Source organism: Canis aureus, chromosome 15, assembly GCF_053574225.1.
Source record: "Canis aureus isolate CA01 chromosome 15, VMU_Caureus_v.1.0, whole genome shotgun sequence".
Taxonomy (NCBI): domain Eukaryota; kingdom Metazoa; phylum Chordata; class Mammalia; order Carnivora; family Canidae; genus Canis; species Canis aureus.
Genome location: NC_135625.1, coordinates 3,393,956 through 3,417,345, shown reverse-complemented (window position 1 = coordinate 3,417,345; position 23,390 = coordinate 3,393,956). Strand labels below are relative to the sequence as shown.

The following is a 23,390-nucleotide window of genomic DNA, read 5'->3' as shown; positions in this document are numbered from 1 at the left end:
CACCGCCTGTTTCCGCAGCCCCTCTCCAGAATGCAGCCACAAAAGGCAGCAATCCAGGGGCTGCTGCTCTCATTGAGCAGGTGAAGTGAGGGAAGATGGATTCTTCTATCATCTCACCAAAGAATTGCTTATTCTATTCAGATTTATAGTGTCTGCAGAACAAGAGCGCTGTCACTCATAATGGCCCTGGCCATTATTTATTTATGAGCGCAGGCAGCGGCTGTGATTCACAGGGCGGCGGGCAGCTGCTGTGCCAGCCTGCCATCCGTCATCGCCTCTTTCTCTGCTAGCACTGTCAGCGCTCCCCTGAAAGCTGCCCTCTCCCACTTCCAGCCTACGCACTCCGCATGTGTTTGACCGTTGCCCTCCAGTTCTAGAAGGGAGCGGCCGGCTCACACACGGGACACGAAGATTGACCACGCACAGCCTACAGGATCATCTTGGGCCCATGAGAGAGATGTGGAACTGCACTTGAGCTAATGAGAAAGACCCTCCCTTCCAATCAAGTAGTAGCTGCTGGACAGTGGGCATGGGGTGCCAAGGGCCGTGTGGGGAGAACCTGCCAGGAGTACATCTACACCAAGGAAAGAAGGCAACATGACACAGATGGAGAGGAAGGGATGCCTCCATTCCCACAAATAGGTTATTTTCTTTGTTCCCTTTCTCTGTTTCCTTAAGCCAATGAGAGTAGTGTTTCTGTATCTTGGAATGGAGAGAATTATGATGAATAAGCAGCCAATGCTTTTATTGAGGATGAGATGGGATGGGATACTAGACACAAGTGAGTGAATCCAGAGAGATGAGACCATCCATGATCGAGGGACCGATGCCACCGCAACATCGCTTGTTGCATATGCAAACAGGGCCGGATAAGCTCAGGATATCACATCTAGAGGAAAGGATGAGCCTTTTCTCCAACATCTCCTGGAACAGAGACTGTAGGCAATTTATTTCAAATGAGTGGATACACGTGTCTTTGGTGCACTGTGTTTGTCAGGCTTTGATGACCACTAGATACTATTTTGCTCATTTTAAAAAGATTAAAACTTGGGGAGAATCCTGGATGGCTTAGTCGGTTATATGTCTAACTCTTGGTTTCAGCTCAGGTCATGATCTTGAGGTTGGGATGAGCTCAGGCAGGGCTCAGTGGGGAGTCGCTTGAGATTCTCTCCTTCTCTCCCTCCCTCTCCCTGTGCCCCTCCCTGAAACCCACTCATGCGCACGCTCTCTCTCTCTCTCTCCCTCTCTCTCTCTCTTTCTCTCACACACTCTCTCAAATAAATAAACAAAAATCTTAAAAAATAACATCAAATATTGGGAACAGAAAAGTTGCTATGTACTCCCCGAATCACGCACTAGTAATAGGAGCAGAGTCAGTATTTAAAGCTACATCTGCCTGACCTGAATGGACATTCAATTTATTATTTTTTTAAAGATTTATTTCTTTATGTGAAAGAGAGAGAGAGAGAGAGAGAGCTCATGCATGTGGTGGGAAGGAGAGAAACTCAAGCAGCCTCCGTGCTGAGCACTGAGCTTAACATAGGGCTCAGTCCTGTGATCTCTGAGCTGAAACCAAGAGTCAGACCCTTCATGGACCCAGGGGCCCCCACTCTCAATTTATTAATAACACTAATGATGGTAGTTATTTTGCTAACTCCAGTAGTTATATTTTTCTGGGATAGAAGACATGCTTGATCAAAAGGACCTCACCCAGCAACCAGCACCTAAAATCTTAAAAATTATATCACCTAAAATCTTCATTCCTAGACTTTTCTCTGAATTCAGATTTTCTTAATTGCTGTGCTTCTAGGCGGAATACTTAAAATATGTCTAAACATATTATACTGAATACTTTTCTAAAGTCAAAGGGAATTTTTGCCGGTATTAAATTATCTAATCATATTGATTAAAGAATCTATGTTTTAGATTCCTCTTGATAAACCTACATTTTGGAGTCTTATTAAGTCTCTATGTTTTACATAGAACTATTTTATTTATAATTTTTAATACATTGTTTAATGCGAATCTTATGGGACCCCATTTATATATAATTGATTTAATTTTTTTTTAATTTGAGTTACTTGACACGTACTGCTGTATTAGTTTCGGGTGTGCAGCATAGTGATCCAACATCTCTGAATGTTATGTATGCTATGTTATGCTGTGCTACCATCTGTCACTATACAACCCTATGACAACACCATTATACCCTATGCTTTACCTTTCATTCCCATGACCTATTCGTCCCCATAACTGGAAGCCTCCCACTCCCCTTCACCCATTCTGTCCGACTCCTCACTCCTTTCCCCTCTGGCAACCATCAGTTTGTTCTTTGTTTTTATATGATTCTGCTTTCTGCTTGTCTATTCATTTGATTGGATTTTAGATTCCATGTGTGAGGGATAACAGGGACTTGTAAAATCACATAATTTGGGAGTGGCAGGGCTGAGTATGTGAAATGCTGAACTTGATGAGGGCAGGAACATTTAAAGACTAATCAGGGAGAGCACGTGACTTTGATTCATTTGCTGCCATGAGGAAAAGGAAATACACTTTACAGGAACAAAAAAATTGTGATTAGTTGAAACATGACTAAACAGGCTCTATTATGAAGCAGAAATATTTATAGACTATTAAATGTAAAAGGAGAGCTCATAAATTCACAAGGATTATAAAAGCAGCTTCCAAGATGCACTCTGTGATGGGCATACTCCGACCTGAAAGTAGTAGATTAACCATTATAGTAGAGAAAGAGAAACCCGAGATGGGTGAAGGATTCCCAAGAGTACACTTAATCCGGTTAATTTATATGATAGGGAGTTAGAAATTTGCCAGTTAGGTTGGTGAAATATTGACAGTGACCTCTGAGGAACTGTGATTATTGAGTCTGTGAGAATCCAGGTGAAGGAATACCCCTATGCTTCATTCAATGTGGATTCTTCTAGAAGAAGCTATATTGGACTCACACATTTTGTTTTTTCTTTAAAGTGGGCAAGAGAAAAGTATCCATAAAATGGGGTTGTGAAAATTAAGTGTGCATCAAAATCATCTGGCATGCTTGTAGACAAACAAACAAACAAACAGAACAGAACAAAACGAAAACACAGATTGTTGGGCTCCAGTTGAAGATTGTTGGGAAGTCTGGATCGGGACTCAAAAATTTATGTTTAACAAATTCACGGTTGATACTGATGCTGCTGTTCTAGTAACTATATGTTGGGAACCACTGGGTTAGCCATGGTGCCCTGTGCTCAGCTAGCCATTTGACATCATATTCCTTTCAGCCATCTGGAGAATCCCAGGTGTTACGTAAGCACACCATTAGGCTGCATTTTTTTAATCTCCAGGCCCAACTGATATAACACTTTCATCAGAATTTCTGTTAACTATGCTGTTGGTAACCACAGAAAGCCTTGGCATTCACTAGCTCTTTTCAAGTTGCCAAGTTGAGTCATGCATGTGCCCTTTCTTCTAACTTCAGAAAAATGGAATTCACTCTAAATTGTTTAGGTAGAAAATAAATTTCCTAATGATTCTTAAGTGAGTCATAGAATCATCAGGATGGCCAAAGGGATATACACGAGGATAAAATCGCAGGGACAATGCTCAAAACGGTAACACCAAACTGGCCTACTGCTGTGTACTCCTGGAGTGGCTTAACTTGCAAACCATCCTCAATCCAGAACCATATTGCATTGTTAGCCTGCCTTTGAAATCTTTAGCATCATCCCTCCCAGAGAGTAAATTCTCCCCACAGAGCCCTTTGTGTAACATTGCTCACCTCTGCATTGAGGTCTGTGGTTCCATGTGACCTTAAATCACAAATTTGTATCACCAAAAATGAACTAAGAAATATATGTTTCGAACTCTACCTTGGAAATACATCACTTAGAATGTGCGGTCCTATCCAAATTTAGGGAGATGTTCAAAAATCTCAAAAGGCCTTCTCAGTGGTTGTTCTGGTTTATTGTATGTTGCAAATGGTGCCAAATCTAATGTGTTAAGACAACAATGGATCATCTTTCATGTTTCTGTGGGCAAACTGGGTGAACTAGGTGCTTCCTGCTTAAAGTCTGTCATTCAGTTGCAGTTGAAAGTGGTTGGGGCTGTGTCCATCTGAAGGCTGGACAAGGCTGGATATGCAAGATGGCTCACTCACATTGATGTCAGGAGGAGCTGGGGATCAACTGAGGAGTCATCTGGGTCTTCTTATAGCATGATGGCTGAATTTAGGAGAACTCAAGTGAAGAGTAAGTGTGAGGCAAGAGTAAGAAGAAATGTCCAGGGTAGTCCAGAGGATTATCCCTGTATTGGGCCCAGGACCACTTCTATCATTCTCTATGGATCACAGGACCTTCCCAGATTCAAAAGACAAAAGGGTGGCAATATTATATTGTAGAAGAACATGCAGGGGTGGAGTTGTGGTCCTGACCATCTTTGGAATAGTGCTCCTTGAAAGTGGACAGATGGAGTGTACTTGCAGCTAATTCAAAAAACAAACAATGCCCACCACATGTGTGTGTGCTCATGTACACATGCACACCGTGCACATACACATACTCACCTCGGTGTTCCAGTGTTGGTTTCAAATACTAAGGCAATTGTCTTTACAGTTTAGTGTGGAAGACAGAATTTGAGATCTCTCACTGTGATAGAAATAGGATGGAGATTAGATGCGGGACTTCCCTCCCAACCGCAGGTGAAAAGTGAGGTTCATCAACACAGGTTTTCGTAGTGATGCTATCTAGTAATGTACATCATTTCTGCCCAAGTCCTCGGTCAACTTTAAGCCAATTTTCTAAAAAAAAAAAAAAAAAAAAGTTTATGCTTCAAACATGGGGTTAGACTTGTCCATCAGATTGATGCTCTACTGTTTTGAAGTCAAACCTTACAAAATTGAATATCCTCATGAATTAGTAGTTTGCTATAAATAATAAACTGCATATTAGAATAATCTTTAAAAATGAAGGGGTCCATTCATTCTATGACTTTGCTTCTCAAACATGGAGCCGGTTTCACCTTAGAAAGACAATTGAGTATTTTCCTTATTGATCCTCAATTAGATAAGAAACTAATGATCCTCATTACTCCATCCACATCTGAAAAAAAACAGTAAAAATGGGCACTGTCATTGTCCATCCCTGTTGAGAAGCTTTATAAACACAGCTTTGCTGTGGAATTGCTGTCAAGCTAAAAGAATTCTAGACAACACTCAAGATTTCTTCACACTTGATTACCCGAGGCGTTCTGTGGACACCCACTAAGGTTATTTACAAGCACTCACTGAGATCACTTAGAACTTCTTCAAAACCCGAGAGCTTTTTTGAATCTTTGGAAACTGCTTCCAAATTCCAACAGTTGTGAAGAAATTATTTCTTTTGAGTACTTGTAAAATAATTTAGTGCCATCATGAAAACAAATGCAGATTGGTATATTGAGTTGTACCGAATGAAAACTGTCTTACATATAGAATTAAAGATTATAAATGTTGAGGCTTTTCATTTTGCTGTCCATCCCTTCACAGTTTGGCATCACTTTGAAGTGAATAAAAGGCTCTGCTGTACTTAAACTAATCATTTAAAATATGAGGATTAAGTTTTAGGATTTGATTAGAGGGAGAAGTTTGTAAGTGTCGCCTTCTTATGCATAAGCATCTACTTAAGTCCTCTACTTTCAAAATGAATGTACCACCCTCAGTTAGACCTGTAACATCAAAGTGCAGGGTTCCTAGGATTTGGCTTGTCCATATAATAATTATCTGTTCTTCTTCTGAAAGAGAGGACAGGACCTGGCATGATGAGCTAAGGGAAGGGAGGGCTGGTTGTTTTTCAGACCTTCAGCCGATCTTTCTGTTTATAGCCCAATACTCTTACCATTTTCCAGAGAATTGGGAGTTCTTCAACAAAAATATGATGACTTCTTAGCCTTTCCCAATGCCATTTGTTTTTTTAGGATCTACTGAATCAGTTATTAATTTACTATCTCCTTTCCATGTTACTATTTTTCTTACTGTTGTCTCAAGTTGCATGTTTTTGTTGAGTTTTTTCCTTTCAAAATATCCGCTTACTATTTTTTAAGGAGATTCAGGAAATAAAAATACAGAAGCATTTTTTTTAGGGTAGAGAGAGCACTCCATGTGGTGGAGAGAGTAATCCATCCACTACTATATGGGGACATGTTATTATTCATTAATCCAAGTCCATATTCCAATGTACAACACCAAGAATGACCCTGATGTGAACTACGGACTCTGGATCATAATAGTATCACTGTGGGTTCATCAGTCATAACAAAGGTACCATATGATGAGGGATGTTGACAGTGGATTATTATTTTACAAGTACTCAAAAGAAATTTTCAGTGCAAGGTCTGATTGAGATCTTCTCACTCTCCTTCGCTGCCTCCCCTGCTTGCATGCTCTCTCTCTCTCTCTCTCTCTCTCTCTCTCAGATACATACATACATACATGCATACATACATCTTTGAAAAGAAATACTAAGTGGGAGTTGTTTTGTAGAGAAGAAAATGCATGACTCCAGAAATTCTTGAATAAAGCCAGAGCTATGATTTAAAGAGTTGACTGATGGGATGTAATAAAGCACTTGGAGAAAGCCTGAAGACTGAATGGTTTCAGTCTCCTGAAGGAAACAGTCAGGATTAGTTTTCTATGAGAAGAGAAAGGTATAGAAAGATAAAAGAAATGATTACATCATGCTTTGTGAAAGACATAAATATGTGGTCCAACTGTGGGGCACTGTGGGGTTATAAGAGATGCCCTGATGTACAGATCATATGACTTGACTCCATCAGAAAGTGAGAGATGCTCTCCATGCTGCAGGGTGTGTGATATTGGGCAAAACACTGTCTCCCTTTGTGCTTCAAGGGCCTGGCTGATTATCTCTAGACCCCTTTGGGTTATGCCATGACCTGAAGAGATGGATTGATTTTGGCTTGGACTTACTCGAAACGTTTCTAGGTTAGGTGCTGTCTATAAGCTACCAGCTTCTACATCAAAGGGATCAGCAGACATACTAGACATTGAATATCAGGAATCAGTCATTCTGCATGAAATTTGCAATATACTAGTGTCTTCATCAATTTTCCTTTAGCAGAAAGTATAGTAGAGCCTTAGGAGGAACTGAGGTCCCTACAGCCCACTTCCTAATCTTGATGAGGTCACTAACTTTGATAGTCTTCCCTTCCCGAAACCTGCCTTGCCTGAACACCATATTTAATCAACTCCCAGATTCTGCAGTACCACATTCTAAATATATCTCCACACCATTCTTTGTTCTTTTTCTCCACTTTTAGTGCCCAAGGCGAGCTTCTCACCCTTGATCTTGGTTCTACTGACATATACGTATGGAAATGGTTGGACTCTGAGGCTCCATGTCTTGCTCTCTACATAACCACTAGAAAGTACTAAAGTATGTATCTGTGTCACTGTCAAAGTTATATAAAGATAAAACAATGATTTTTTAAAATGTAAAAGGCATGTCCCTTAGGATGACATAGCTGGACCTGGGCAATCTGGCCACTGTTCCCTTTTCCATTAACCAATGATATATACTTTTCCTCCTGGATCATAAAGGACCCACCACCGAGTTCTCTCTGTTGTAATGCCACCTCATGTGTTTTTGGTCTGTCCATCACCTACCCATTCTATTTTTGAGGTCTCAGCTCTGGCACCATTTCCAGAAATGTTTACTTTACTTCCATTTCTCAGTCTGAGTTGGGTTCTGTCCTTTTCTCTACTTGAGCATCTCTCTAACAATACCTCAGCAGAGCTTATCGCCACCTATTATGTTCATCTAAATGACCTTCTGCAAGCAGGGAGCAAGTGCTGTTTTTGCTACTGCATTCATAGACCCTAGCCTAACTAATCAATAAGTACTCATTGAAAAAATACATGATTTTGTCCTCTCCAGATCATTTGGGGAAAAAAAAAAAAACTTTATGTCCTTATGATGATGCTTGGTACCCTTTGTAAGTGTTCTAGGAAATAATTCACAGAGAGATATTACATCAAAAAATTTAACTGAGTTTCTGTGCATTGATTTGCTAAATTTCAGAGTTTTATACCCACATGCAGCATGCAAAGGTGCATTAAGCAGAAGCATTATCAAAGAAAAAAACTCTCACATTCCGTAAAATGGGAAAGAGGCTTTATTCAGGACCGCCGTCAGAGGGGTAGGGACTACTGCAATGGGGTTTTGCAATACAGGAGGGAAATGAGGCTCTACTCTGAATACAAGGAAAGATAAGGATTTATACCCAAGGAGCAGGGTGGGGTTGGTGCATGGAGAATTACTAAGAGGAAATGTCAGGGATAGGGTGGATTCCGCATCAACTGACTTAGCAGGAACCTTGCCGAACTTGATCTCTTGAGGACATGCCAAGGATGGTGCCTTGTCAAGACTGGCTTAGAGGAGTCAGAACAGAGCTGTTATGGAGAAGGTGGGTATCCATGGCAATTAATGCCAAATGCCATGAGCACAGTCTCATTTATTATATAAGTGGAAAAAGTCTCTTTAGAAAAAGGTAACTTACTTACTGGCCCATGGAAGTTGTGGTACAGAATATGTATAAACTTTGAATTGGCTCATCTTTTCTCAACACTATAAAAATTATTTCTACCAATAACAGTATAATGCAGATACTATCCCAGAAGGAAATTTTAACAAAATCAGATATATAGGGCCTATAGCTAGCTTAGTCTGTGGATCCTGTGACTCTTGATCTCAGATTGTGTGTTCAAGCACCATGTTGGGTTTAAAGATTACTTAAAAACAATTTTTAAGTAAATAAATTAAAATAAATTTCAAAATCAGAAGTGATTATCATTTGGCAAAGTCTATGACTTCCAGTCTCCTGGATTTTCTGAGGTCCTTTTACCCTGAGATGAATGGAATGTAATCAGGAAATTAGTTTTATTTGATAAAGAGCAAAATTAATTATACAAACATCAAACATAAATTCATTAGTAGAAATAGCATGATGTGAGTATGTATACCCTCAGCCCTTCTCCTTTGTAGACTAGAATCACCACACAATTACTGAAGAAGCCATAAGCGAGCAGCCGTTGGCCAGATTGTAAATGTAACAACCGATAATCAGTTATTCAAATAAAATCCTCCTGCAAATCACTGGTTAAAAATAATGTGTGTGAGTTTAACAGGGAACTATCTGTCCAAGCTCTTGTTAAATCTACTCACTGGGTGGTTTAGTGATTGAGCACCTGCCTTTGGCTCAGGGCGTGACTCCGGGGTCTCGGGATCGAGTCCCGTATCGGACTCCCTGCATGGAGCCTGCTTCTCCCTCTGCCTGTGTCTCTGCCCCTCTCTGTGTGTCTCTCAGGAATACGTAAATAAAATCTTTAAAAAAATGTACTCACTGTTCTGTTTCCACAGTCCATTTATTTAAGCCTGATGTGAGTAAAGGAAGAGTTGGAGGAACCGGTTTCACAGGCAACAGGTGACATGTGTCCATTCCTGAATCTCAATGGAAACCACACAAAACAGAAGGAAGGTTTGGTGAGAGATGAGCAATAACCCAACTTTAACTCTCCAAACTCCCCTCCCCGCCTGTCAGTGCTCAGCTGGGACATTCGGTTCATTCTGCATTCGCGAAAACATCTCACAATTGGGCGAACCTACCAATACAACTGATTTAGACGACACACTAGCTGGAGAATGATTGAGCAGAGCTCCAAACTCAAAAAGTAACAGGACATGCAGACTTGAAACTCCCGGACTTTTTTTTTTTTGATAATTGAATTTCATTCAGTGTTAGCCATTAAAAGAAATGAGTGAAAAAAGAACCATTTCCAATTGCAATTTCAGGAAATGACCAGGATAACATGAACCAGAAATTCACATTCAGAATCACCAATTTTACACATACAACTTAAAAAACATCCTTTATCTTCAGAAGAAGAAATCCCTGCATATCTAGAGCATGAAGCGTGTCAAATCACGTGGTTGTAGATGAAAAACAACAGCTTTTCACTGCTTTGTATCTCTGGCCATCTTCATAGTTAGCAGTGGAACATCAATACAACTTTTCTAGAGATGGTGTTAGGTAAAGGTTTCCTAAGTGACATTGTTGTCCTGACACATGAAACTGAAGCAGCCAAAGGGAAAGGCAACAGTCCTTTCGCAACATTCGAACCACCTGTGCCTAGGGGTTTTCTTCAAAGGTGAGCAAAGAGGTCTTGTTTCCAGAGAGAGCGGCGGTCCCTTTCTTTTCACCAGAAGTTTCCAGAAAGTCTGCCCTCAGCCGTGACAGGCTGAACAGCTACCCAGAGGCTCTCGTTCTCCACCGAGATCACGAAGAGTCCTGACACATGTTATCATAGTTCTCCACATAACGATGCAGAATTTCTACAAAGAACACCTGACAAGAACCGTTTCTGGTTGTTTCCTGATATTGCTCCTTTCATCCTTACCAGGATCCTCATCCCCCACCCACACCCCTCCCCACATTAAGTGGTAAATAAAACACATTGCCTGGCTGTTGGAATATTACTATACGAGTTTCATTCACTTCTAAATGGACAGTTTATTTTTTTAAAGATTTTATTTATTTATTCATGAGAGAGAGAGAGGCAGAGGGAGAGGCAGGCTCCATGCAGGGAGCCCGATGTGGGACTCGATCCTGGGACTCCAGGATCACACCCTGGGCCAAAGGCAGGCACTAAACCACTCATCCACCCAGGGATGCCTAAATGGACAGTTTAGACAGACAGCCGTTTTTAAGAAGCGAGTTGTTGAGACATCAAGTGGATGCTTTGAATAAAATCTCTAAAACATATAGAAGTAGTACTCCTCCTGGGATTCAGCTTCTGTACCTGGAAACCATGGAATATTGTTTAGGTATCTAACTAAGAATAACCATCAAAGGGAAATGAAAAGGTCATTTTAGCTCATGTCTCCTCTTTCTTAGATGCCTTGTAATAGAAAAATAAACTCTTTTATTTTTGAAACAAACTATGTTTTTTTCCAGATCTTTCATCTTTCTAATCCAGCTGGAAGCATCCAGAAATGTTAGAAAAAGAGTAACACCAACAATCTTTGTGAAACTGTATTTACTGTGTTTTATATTTTTATTTTCTATATCTTGTGAGTATGGCACTACTTTAAACTATGGGAGTCCTGTAATACATGTAAAAATAATTCATGATGATAGATTTTGAGAGGCACTTAATGATCGAATGTAGATATTCTTCATGAACACGTAATTGTTCAGTTTCATAGGTTGTTAAAGAGACTACACAAAAAGTGAATTTCCCATATAGATCTGTGTGAGCAATATACGGAAAACATGAGGGGAATGATATGATTCCCTTTCATTCTCCCATGAAACTTTTACTCAGGATTCAGTCTGACTAGGAAACAGCACACATAAAGAGGGGAACCCTATCATTATTTAGGTTGTGGAAATGAAGCAAGAGAGTCATCAACAGGAGTTTGTACTTAAACCTACTATGAGAGTGGGGAATACACCAATGGCTAGAGAGGGAGTGGTCAATTTGGCAACAATGAGTGGAATATATAAATATGCGCTCTCTTTGTTCATGTTAATATGACACTGGAATCATGGAACTCTGTAGTTCCAGGGTCCAACTATTGGTGACCACTCTATGTAGACTCTTAGGTGTTTAAAATCATTAAGAGTGTTTTATTTTGTTTTTAAAGATTTTATTTTTTGATTCATGAGAGAGACAGAGAAAGAGGCAGAGAGACACAGGCAGACGGAGAAGCAGGTTCCCTGTGGGGAGCCTGGTGTGGGACTCAGGGATCACAACCTGAGCCAAAGGCAGACGGTTAACCTCTGAGCCCCCCAGGTGTCCCCGAAGTGCTTGTTTTTGTGCATGTTTTTATTGCTTGATTTTGAAAATATTTTAGATTTTTGTATTTTGTATGCTCTGTCATAGCCCAGTATCCGGAAACCATGTCTGGCACATAATAGTTACTCAGCAAATGTTCGCTAATAAATTAATAAATATTATTGAGAGAAGCAGATCAGAGGCCTTTCTGGAAAAAGTTGAGACATATGGGTGCAATTCACAAAGCATTACCATTCTTCACTTGGTTCCTGGCAAAGAAAGAACCCTGCCAAGAACAAAGATGTCACGTTTCAAGTTTAATGTTTAAATTAGACTTTCAAAAGCTCATAAGACAGGCCACCAACATATAAAACTTCAGAGAAATTAAGTCCCAAGTGTGGAATTTAAACAAAAAGAGAGAAATTTGGTAAAGTGATCGTAGAATTTTTTTACTATAATCCATAGCATTAGTAAGATGAAAAAAGACTGGTTTTCTCACACGTCTCAGGAGGTTCCTATAATTCCTTTCCTGATCCCAGTTTCGGCTGAAGAGGTGTGCAGAGGTCGAGAGAAGAAGGAAAAGATGTATGGATGGTGGTGTGCGATCTGGGCTCTCACAGCTTGCTCTTGGTGGAAGGCCCCAATGAGTTTCAGGAGCACTAAAAGTCCTGGATAAATTTTGTGAGTTCCATATCAGGAGAATGTCCCTCTTCTTTCGACTGGAATCCTGAAGGGGAACACCCTGTCGTAGGACAGAAGTGACAGTGTGACATACATGGAGGACAGGACCTGAGAAAGCCCAGTACCTGTTCCACCTCAATATTCCAGTGAAACGGAGCCAGCGACGTTCCCAGGGCCCTCATGGGAGACACCGATGTTGCCTAGGAATTGAGGGTTAGTGTTCTGGCCAGAGAATTCTTGTAATAAAGACTTAGGGGACTCCACAGCTAAGGGTGCAAGGTGCAGAAGGCAATGAGAAGAGATAGAAGATGCCCTGAGTCTTTGAGGACCAGTCACAGCACAGAGTCAAGGAGTGAGACGGTGGGGTGGGCACAACTCTGTATATTGACCCTGTTGGAGAGAACAGACCACAGGTTACATGAGCTGTGGATCCAGAGCTCACAGGAAGACACACAGGGGTCCAGGAAGCATCAGAAGACAGAAAAGACCAGATGCTCCAAGACTAGGCCAGGATGATAGGAGCTGAGCTCTCAAATCCCCCTTACAAAGACTAGATCACATTCAGAACAAGGGTGAGAAGGAGGAAGGAAGAATCATTAATTCACAGAAATTGCATCTTGAATTTGGCAAAATCTTTTTCCTACACAACTATTATAAGCCTTAATTGGCCGAATTCCCTTAAAAGAGCAAAAATCAACTTTCAATCTTTGGTGGAATTATGATTTCCAAGGAGAAATCAGTTATCAGGTAATCTGCATGTTTACATTGCTGCTCAACTATAAGGTGATGAATCTCAAACCTGAACAACAATGAGGAGAGTGTACACTTGCTTTTGAATAATTAACTAAGCAACCTTGTGTTCTATCCTAGAAAAAAAATGGATGATAAAGTGATGGATTACCCCCAAGAAGATTACAACCTAGTGGGAAAGACAAATTTATACATATATGTGAAAAAATTAAAAGCAAGAAAAATTCCTAAGGATAGGTTGAGAAAGTCTCAAATATGTGATGGCAATGGCACGTAGTTGGAAACTGGAAGCCATGAATCCCATTCCTACCCCAACACTCTTTAGATGTGGAAACAGTATGAGTTCTTAAAATCTGCGTGTATGTGGAAGAGTTGGAATACAGTGATTATAATTCTACTGCAAAATTACTTAGCCCTTTAAGGCACTGTTTTCTGTAGCATGAAACCACCACCACATATCTCAGAGGTGAAATGTAATAATGTTTATCAAGTATCTTGCCAACTATCAGTGCTTGTGTCAATATCTGGATTATTTGGATCCTGTCCTGTTCCACATTAATCATATTTTTAGATAGTTTAACCCCAGAAAATCACAATAATAGAATAAAAGAAAGCTGATCTAACCACAAGGCCTTTGGATGTCATTATAATTGTTTTTATTATGTTGGGGAAATAGATATATAGTTATTGACAATCGCATGGAGCTCAATACTTAGCAGTTATGTGGCGTGGAACTGAGTCACCAAATATGTGAGTGACCATCATTGTGACGTCACTGTAAGTCTCTATGATGACCCATTGTTCTGTCCCAAGGATATGACCATACTGATGCCAACTCTAATTTATAAATGAAGATAACTCATTGGTCTCATTTGCTAATACTAAAGCAAACCATTTTTTATGAATTATGGAGGGGTTAAAAATGACTAATCATGAGAAGCCTTGTTAGGAAGGTCTATTTGGAGGCTTCTGATACTTAGACTCCAAGATATACTATGTTCTACTATGGACATAAATATTTCTCTATGTATTTTATATAAATAACTATTTTAGTAAATAGTTTCTCTCTCTTCCCTCTCCTAGAATTGCATCTCAGTCTGAACAAGGTAGGTGCCTAGTAGATGATCTTATATGAGGAAGTAAATCAAGGCTACATTTTATAATCATTCTAAATTAAAACCTAAACATTAACCTCAAGATTATACTTTATTGGTATATGAAAACAGAGGACTTTATATAACTCTTTTTTTCTTAAGACTTTATTTATTCGTGAGAGATAGAGAGAGAGAGGCAAACACATAGGCAGAGAGAGAAGCAGGCTCCGTGCAGGGACCCGATCCTGGGTCTCCAGGATCACGCCCTGGGCTGAAGGCAGCGCTGAACTGCTGAGCCACTGGGGCTGCCCTATATAACTCTTAAGAAAAACACTAGCTAACTTCATATTTAAGATAATTGGTAAAGGAGCTGGACTGACATTTTTAAAACAAGACTGAAGTTTGCCCTTCAATGTACCTATGGAAAAATATACTAAGATAATAGTGGAAGTTGGAAGGATTAGAAGAACTAAAATTAGTTTACAAAAGAAAATATACAGTTCCTCAAGAATCTGCAAGTGAAATTTTTAATGGGAAAATTCATGATATACCATCCCTTTTATTGATCATTACATAAAATTCCCAAGACAAAATTTTATATTGATTCAAACTATGTTTTGGACTCATATGCTTATGCTAAGATCTTTGACTGTTTCCCACTGTTTGGTAACCATGAAAATGTTTGAACAGTACCTGATTTGGTTTACCATTTTATTTTCAGCCCAGCGCTGGTGTCTTTCTCTGCATTCTGCACCAGATTCAATAAATATTTATCGAATTAATTAAATTGAATTAGGACTTCTTCCAGACATTAGACATAGAGATGTGATTCAGATAGATAAAATGACTCAAAAGAAAAAAAAAAAGACTCAAAAGACATGAGAACAAAAACACATCAACCTACTCACCCTACAGAGAAAGAAACCAAGACCTTACCAGATGGGGAAGTAGCCAATGTCTCAAAACTGATTAGGCACTTAGAAAGGACTAGAATGTGACACCCTGACATCTAATTCCTTGTTCAGTTTTGGATCCAATAGTGTCTTCTGATCAATCCCTCCTGGCTACCTGGCTGGTTGTGTCAATATGGACCATTCTGCTGCGAAGACAGAGCCCAGGGTTTTGTTTATAACACAGTTTTTATCATATAAAATTCCCGTTGATGTAAAACAGTGTAGTATAAATGGCCTCTGAAAACTTTACCAACCCTGTGTATATTGCTTAACTGAGTAAGGACTAAGAGCTTTTAGCAACATAAATTTAGAAAATCGTGGAATGTTAACACAAGATTTCCTCGCAGTGCATAGTGTGGGTTTCTTCTGAACTCCCCTCTACATTTAGGCAAATTTACAGCACATTTATGAAAAAGACAACATATTTATACATTTTTTAATTTTTTAGAATTCCCTTGCAATGATGCATTCTAACATTGATGAAGAGTTAGAGATCTTTGGAATATATTTTGGACTATGTATAATACACATCATTATGATTAGGTACAGGTAATGTGGAACTTATGAGCCACATATTTATTTCTATTTACCACAGCATAAAACATTTCCTAAAAGCATTAACAGATACTTAGTATACAATACACTTTACCTTAAATTATCACTATGGAGACCAATTAGAAAAATGTTTGATGGTACACGTAAATACACCTTAGAATAAATCAGTGTAGGGAATGATTATTGTGGGGTGTTTTTGTTTTTCTTTTTTGTTTTTTGTTTTTGTTTTTGTTTTTTGGTTTTTGGTTTTTGGTTTTTGGTTTTTTTTGGTCTGCTTGATTTTGTTTGTTTTGTTTGTCTTGGCTTTTGATCATTTTCAATTCCTGGAGAATTTGCTCTTAGAGTGCTTTCTAGAAAATAATACCTAATGGAAAAAAATTTTATTGGCTCTTATCCCTACTAGAATTTATACTCTTGTGGATTGTGACCTTCATCCACCTGTTAGTGGAATATATAGATCAGTCCACCATTTTACTGGGTGAGGAATGGAAAGATTGAAAATTCTACAAAAGCAGGGGAACAAGATCACAAAGGAGGACAAAAGAGAGGTTTGGTCATTATAAACATTGAGTGAAAACTGCATTGGAAACCAAATCACATGGAACCCTGCTTTACCTTTTTGAACGTGTTCATTATTATGGTCAAGACTGCCTGAGAACGACCACTGAGGCATCTTGAAGCTGAAGATATCACAGAGCTGGGACATTTTGACACTTCAGCAAGAGCTCTCCAACAATCCGTACCACAGACACTCTCCAGCTCTCCCGATGGAGACTATTATTTTTTCACGTTTCCAGATATTAGAGGAATAGAATATGATTTCACAAAAAGAGACTTCAGAAATTAAAAGTTTCAAGTATTTATGTTTTGTGAACCCCTGGGAATGACGACTTCTCAAGGGACATTTATTAACCAGATGCCATTTTGTTAGAAAATATTTGAACGAAGAGGTGTCCAGAAACATCCTCAGGGGGGTCTTTTCTCTTCACTTGGGGAGCGAGTTGCTCCATGAGACGATGCTGAGCACATTTGTCATAATGAATAACTGAGATACCCAGTAGAACAGCAAGCCCATGGTCCTAGTAACTACAGTACAGCTCACGGTGCAAGGATGAGATTGTGACCTTCATGAAGGCATGAGAGGATTATTTTTTTTTCATTTAAATTCAATTAGCCAACATACAGTACATAGTTAGTTTCTGATGTTATGTTTTTTTTTAAGTTTTTATTTATTTATTCATGAGACACACACACTCACACAGAGGCAGAGACATAGGCAGAGGAAGAAGCATGCTCCATGCAGGGAGCCTGATGTGGGACTTGATCCCAGAGGATCATGCCCTGAGCCACACTCAACCCCTGAGCCACCCAGGTGTCCCATGATGTAGTGTTTAATAATTCATTAGTTGCATAGAACACCCAGTGCTGATTCCATCACGTGCCCTCCTTAATGCCCATCACCCAGTTACCCCATCCCCCCACCCACTTCCCCCCCAGCACCCCTCAGCTGGTTCCCTAGAGTTAACAGTCTCTCATGGTTTTTCTCCCTCTCTGATGACTTCCTATTCAGTTTTCCCTCCCTTACCCTGTGCTCCCTTGCACTGTTTCTTATATTCCACATATGAATGAAAAGATATGATAAGTGTCTTTCTCTGATTGACTTATTTTGCTCAGCATAATGCCCTCTAGTTCCATCCATGTCAATGTAAATTTTAAGTATCCATCATTTCTAATAGCTGAGTAATAAGAAATATATTCTATAAATGCTTCACAAAAAGAGAAACATGCAAAGATCAGAATTTGGTAACGATCCAGGATCCTGTGGAAGAGAAGGACTTATAAATGTGGTAAGTGGGATAAAAGGGTCCATTTGAGCTTATACCCTCAAAATCAAGGAACTCACAGCAGAGAGAATTCCCATGAGTGATGATGATTGTGTCAAGAACGACTTTACTGTTTGTATCTTTATGGACAACTCTATATAGAGTAATTGGACACTCTACAAAGAGAGAAAGCTTATAAAAATTTTACTGGGCAAAAAAGTTTTGTTAACAGGGCAACTTTCCACTCTCAGAATGTTCCGAAAGTGAGGGACTTCATAAACAGAAGAATATATTTTCCTATTACTCATAATGTATATCCTTAATTACAGAAAAAGACATATTAGTGTGAAGACCTAGTTACCCAGAAAGCCGTGACTACATGGCCTAAAGGATAAAAATCATAACATTTTGACATGTACTTTCCAGAAAATTTCAAACATGTAGTTACATATTCATTTTGATGGTATTCTATTATGTAAATACTTTTGCAAAAATGTCAGTTGGCTCTACAAGAGCTTTAGTAGATTTCCTTTATTATGAGTGAATGTATTACAATATGCTCGACATTATTTATAATTTACATTTCACTATTTTTTTTAAAAAAAGCTATGATCATTTCTGTGAGCGAATTCTGGTCTCTTATTTAATTTATATCTCACTGGCCAATGGTCTACATATTTATGCCTATGAAAAGTCCTTAACAGTATGGTGGGGAAGCATATACGTTGATTTATCTGCAATGTCCTATCTGATCCCTGCAGGTAACTAATGGCAAACATGTATTTCTTCCAGTATTAGCATCTAAGTTCTCCTTTAAGGGACGCCACCCAAGTGAATGAAACCCTTGGTGCCATTAGCACAGTCTTGAAAACTGTGTAGATTCTCAGTCCTGTGTGCTTTTATCTTCTCTATGAAGGAATTAGGATTTTCTTCATCTACATATTGAAAATCACATTAAAAAAAAAGATGTACATACAAACTTTGACAGACACATATTAGGTTGGATTTAAGCTAAACTAGATGGAGTTGTTTAAAAAAAAAAAAGAAAAAAACTCATGCAGAAATAGATTAGAAATCATGTTTAGTTCCTACACTTTGCTAATAAAAACAGCTGCTCCTTGGTAAGCCACAATTCATCAGGGGCTTTATCCCAACTCGCTAATTAAATTATTAGAATGATACTAGTTGATACCCATTTTTACAAGTTTCTCCTTTCTCCCTGAGGCTTGGAGAAATTGAACAACCTACCCCAGATATCAGAGCTCGTAATTGACAAGATCGATCTGAAAATTATGTCCTTCCTTAGCCCAAAGGCTGCCTCAGTGCCTGATCTGCCTGGTTGTAAACTTGCTGACGGAACTTTTTAAATCTTTAGGATCGCTAAAGGAAATCATTTCCATTGAGTTCATTTACTCAAGCTGTCTCTTAAGAAGGGATTGGTGATTATTCGTTTTTCTTTGTGTTTTCCTGAAGCTGTGAGTTTCTGAAACAGAAAATAGCTTTCCCCAATGGCTTGCTAAGTCATACTTCTTACTATCACCGGTGAATCATTTTAAATATCAGCAGACTACGTGGGTATATTCAAATAACGAGGAACTTGACGCTCATCCATCGCCCGTGAGCACAGCAGCTGCATAGAATGTCCTCTGTCTTTCGTCTTCTCACCTTTGCCAGTGTCCACGACATCCAACACCAGCTAGGTCCCCCTAGTATTACCAGGAACGTGATTCAAACATAGTTGATTTAATGAAACTATCTCTGCAATATCATGCTTCCAATACAGCGCCCTAGCCACTTCAGTCTGACACCGAAATACGTTATTTATGTTGCTCTTGTTTCTCACAAAGAGAGGAGCTGACAGGTGCTTTCTGCTTCTGTCTTCAGCGCCTTTCCCCTCGAACACCTTAAACCTCTGAATTTTGCGGCTGTCGGGAGAGGTGGCACTGAGGGATGCCTGGCTACCTAGTTGCAGTGTGGGGTAGGAAGCGACCTGCTTTCTTTGTCCGGGGTCTGCTTGGCTGCTCAGCATCCTCTCAGGGGGCCATGCTGCAAGCATCCTGCTCCGTGGCAACTCATCCAATCCACTATGATTTTTTTGTTTATTTGCTCAGTTCCCAAGTGTGGATACTGATATTGAAGAGTTCAAGGCTGGCCGATTACCTGCCATGTGTGTCTCCTTATGTCGCACTTTGTTGGGCACCATTGTGGGCTGAACCACGTTCCCCGCAATATCCACAGAGTGAAGCCTTAAGCCCCAGGATCTGAGGATGTGACTGCGTGTGGAGACCAGGCCTTTAAAGAAGTGACTTAACTGAAAACGAGGTAATTAGGGTGGGCCTGGTGTCCTTACAGGAAGAGATCAGGATCCAGACGTTTACACAGAAGAGACCTCCTGGGGACACAGCACAAAGGTAGAGTCTGTAAGCCATGGAGAAGGGCCCTCGGGGAAACCAGGCCTCACAGAAACTTCCTGTCTTCTCTTCAGACGTCTCCTCCGGGCCCATGAGGAAACCGGCTTCTGTGGTTTAAGTCACCCAGCCTTGGTGCTGTGTTACGACAGCCCTAGAAGACTGATGCAGGCTCTATAGACAAGAAAAGAGAAACAAGAACCACTGACTTTTAGGAGGCAACTCCTGTTTTCCAGTTTGCAAAGACTTGTACTGATTCTGTATCTCATAAGGATGGCACGCTCTCGGGATGGATATCACGAAGGAGTGAGGGACACAGACCAGGCAGAGAAAGATAGGCTGGGGCGCCTTCACTACGAAAACAGCCGGTTCCACTGGCATCAGTCAGTGGGTGCAGATTGTTACCAACAGGCAACAAATGAGGCTGAGAGGTCTCTTTTGACCAGAGGCATTCTGAGCCTTGCAGGTGCATGCCCCCCCCCCCACCCCCGCCGGCTCCTGTGTGTACCAGCCATGTCTTGAGAGCTCCTTCAAGGTAGCACCTCTTACCTCCTCTGGGGTCCCACACTTACCCCGTTTGTCGTTACTCTCTGATGGTGAGCAGAGATGGGTAGATCCCGGGCGAATGCATGTTGTCTTGGAAGGCAGAGGCTCCGATGTTATCTTTAAAGATAGGGGGTGTGGCTGGGGCAGTAGATTCTTCTAGGTAGAGGTGAGACGATTCTGTAGGTTCAGGGGGATTTGGAGTTTCCTGTGGCTCTAGATCATCAACTCCAGTGTCTCCATCCCAGGTTCAGGAGGCAATTCCTTCCCGGCCCTTCCCATCCGGGGCTTTGGTATAGCAGCATTGCCAAGTGAGAGATGAGCTTTCTCCAGAGATTCATTACCCTTCCCGTGGGACCCTGGGCCTGATCCCTGCCGGCGATCAGGGGTTCTATTTGCAGGCTGGCACAGAAGTCCGGACGACTGCTAGGCATGATGACTAACCACCCTTCCCGATTCTCCAGTATGCACATGGCATTTAGCAAGAATCATCTAGCTCCATTATTCTTTTTATGATGACTCCTGCTCAGCTCTCAAGTGCGTTATCCGTCACTGCTATCCCATCCCAGTTCATCAGTGGAAGTTTTAACAGCCTGTGTGACTGCAGCGCTGGCGGGGAGGGGGGAGGTAACCCAAGTCTCCTCGGTACCGGGGATGGCCAAATAATTAGCAGGAGGTGTTGTCTCACCTCCATCTATTAGGGCTGCTGAGACAAAATACCGCAGCCCCGGTACCTTATGAACAACCAAATACCCATTACTCAGGGTTCTGCAGGTTGGAGCCGCGATGGGAGTTCCACAGCTGGATGCGGACCCTCTTTCTTGCTCGCGCCTTCCTGCTGCGTCTTCACACGATGGCCTGAGACCAGGAGCTCGGTGGGCCCCTTTGTCAGGCACAGCGCCATTCATGAGGCCCTCTCTTGGTGTCATCACCTTTGGTGTTTAGAATCTTAACAAACGGATCTGGGGGGAAACAGATGTCCAGACCTCAGCAGAAGTGACACAGTCTGAAAATACCATTATAACGTGGGCTTTACCAGACCACTTTGAGCCCACACCATCTCGGTGAGATTCCCGGGGGTGAGCTTCTCTGGGGACCAGCCTTTGAGGTAGAGACACCCAAAACCCTGAATACGGAATCCTGGGTTCAAGGCGGGAAAGGGCCTGAGGCACACGCCGGTGACACATGTGAGTAGTCAGAGGAAGGTGCCCAGGTGCCGGGCCTGCCCTGACGGCAGAGGTGCCCCCACCCCGTGGAGGGGCCCAGGTGTCAGGATGGCCCTCAAAACTCGCAGGGAACAACTGAGGCCTGGACGCCAACGGGAAGGGAGTCGCAGGCTGCAGGCTGCTCTCAGGCAAGAAGCACAGCCTGGAACAAAGAAGCTGTCGGGTGAAGGATTCCCAGGAGAGGCCCAGCACGTTCCTCTGGATTAATCCCCTACCCTCCCACCCACCCACCCCCATCTACTCACTAACTGGCGTCACTTGCCTTTTGCATTGTTATTCTAGGTTCTACTCACTTCTGTATCTCACATTCCTTTGCTCTTGAAAATTCAACTTTCTTGAAATAGAATTTATGCCCAACAGGTTGCATTCATTAAAAGGGCACAGTTAATGAGTCTAAGAGACGTGCACACACAGGGTATCATCACCAGGGCCAGGAAACAAGGCATGTCTTTCCCCCCAAAAGGTTCCGTGAGCCCTTCGACCCCTCTCTCCACCTCACCCCAGGCAACCAGTGATGTGCTTTGTGTCATCACCAGTTAGTTTGTACTTTCTAATATTTTATATAAATGCAATTCTACAGGACGTACTCTGGACTGGCTTCTTTTACTAAGCAGATTGATGCTGAGATTGGACCATGCTGTTTACAGGTTTTAGCACCTCATTGAACTTTTATTATTAAGTGGTTATCTTTGTGTGGATGCACAACATTTTTTTTTTTTTTTTGCACAACATTTTTATATCCATTCATAGGTTGATACACATTATACTTGCTACTGGTTTGGGATTATCAGGAATCATCATTTGTGCACAAGTATGTTGTAGGCATATGTTTGCATTCCTCTTGGGTAAATGCATAAAAATTCATTGTGACAAACAGTAAGCACATATTTAAGTTTTAAAGAAACCACCAAATGGTCAGAGCTACTGTAGTTTAAATTCTTATCAGTAGGGTATGTTCCCCATCTTTGTAAAACCTTGGTATTGTTGGTCTTTTTAATTTGAGCCAGGCTAATGGATGTCAAGAGGTATTTGTTTGAGGCTTCAATTTGCATTTTTCTGATAACACACTGACCGTGCTTGATAGGATTATTCGCTGTTCGTATATCTTCTCTGGTACAGTGTCTGCTCGAATTTTTGCCCATTTATTTTAATTTCCTATTTTCATAACATTGAGCTGTAAGCCACATAAAGGCTTTTTTGTGTGTTGGGTAATATCTATTTTGGAAATGTACCCCATCCTGTGGCTTGACTTTTGTTGTCTTCATGGTGCTTTTAGAGAAGAACATTTTTAATTTTGGTAAAGCGATGTTTTCCTTAATGGTTGATGCATGTTTTACTGCATCTGAAAAATCTTTGTCTGAGTTACAAAGATTTTCCTCCCACATTTCCCTCTGGAAGATTTATAGATGTTTATATTTAAGTCTAGAGTCAATTTTGCCTTGATTTGATCTCCCACCATTTTTTTCGAAAAGACCTTTCTTTCCCTGATGAAAATTGCCCAATGCTGAGAATTTATTTTCTTCAATCAGT

At 40.8% G+C, this 23,390-nt stretch overlaps 2 long non-coding RNA genes across 6 annotated transcripts; one reads left to right on the top strand and one right to left on the bottom strand.

Moving 5' to 3' along the window:
- The first annotated feature begins 386 nt into the window (after positions 1–386).
- On the top strand, positions 387–10,544 carry LOC144284215 (uncharacterized). Its single transcript, XR_013352560.1, has 3 exons — positions 387–642; positions 7,312–7,427; positions 9,411–10,544. It is a non-coding gene; the product is annotated as an uncharacterized LOC144284215 (long non-coding RNA).
- LOC144284214 (uncharacterized) lies at positions 716–12,734 on the bottom strand. Of its 5 annotated transcripts, none has more exons than XR_013352556.1 (4): positions 12,327–12,729; positions 9,395–9,491; positions 4,565–4,798; positions 716–936 (listed from the first exon to the last, which is right to left on the bottom strand). It is a non-coding gene; the product is annotated as an uncharacterized LOC144284214 (long non-coding RNA). The 5 variants fall into 5 exon arrangements; XR_013352559.1 differs by lacking the exon at positions 716–936 and adding an exon at positions 2,597–2,717 and having other exon boundaries at positions 12,327–12,733; XR_013352558.1 differs by lacking the exon at positions 716–936 and adding an exon at positions 3,901–4,354 and having other exon boundaries at positions 12,327–12,734.
- Between the last annotated feature and the right edge of the window lie 10,656 nt (positions 12,735–23,390).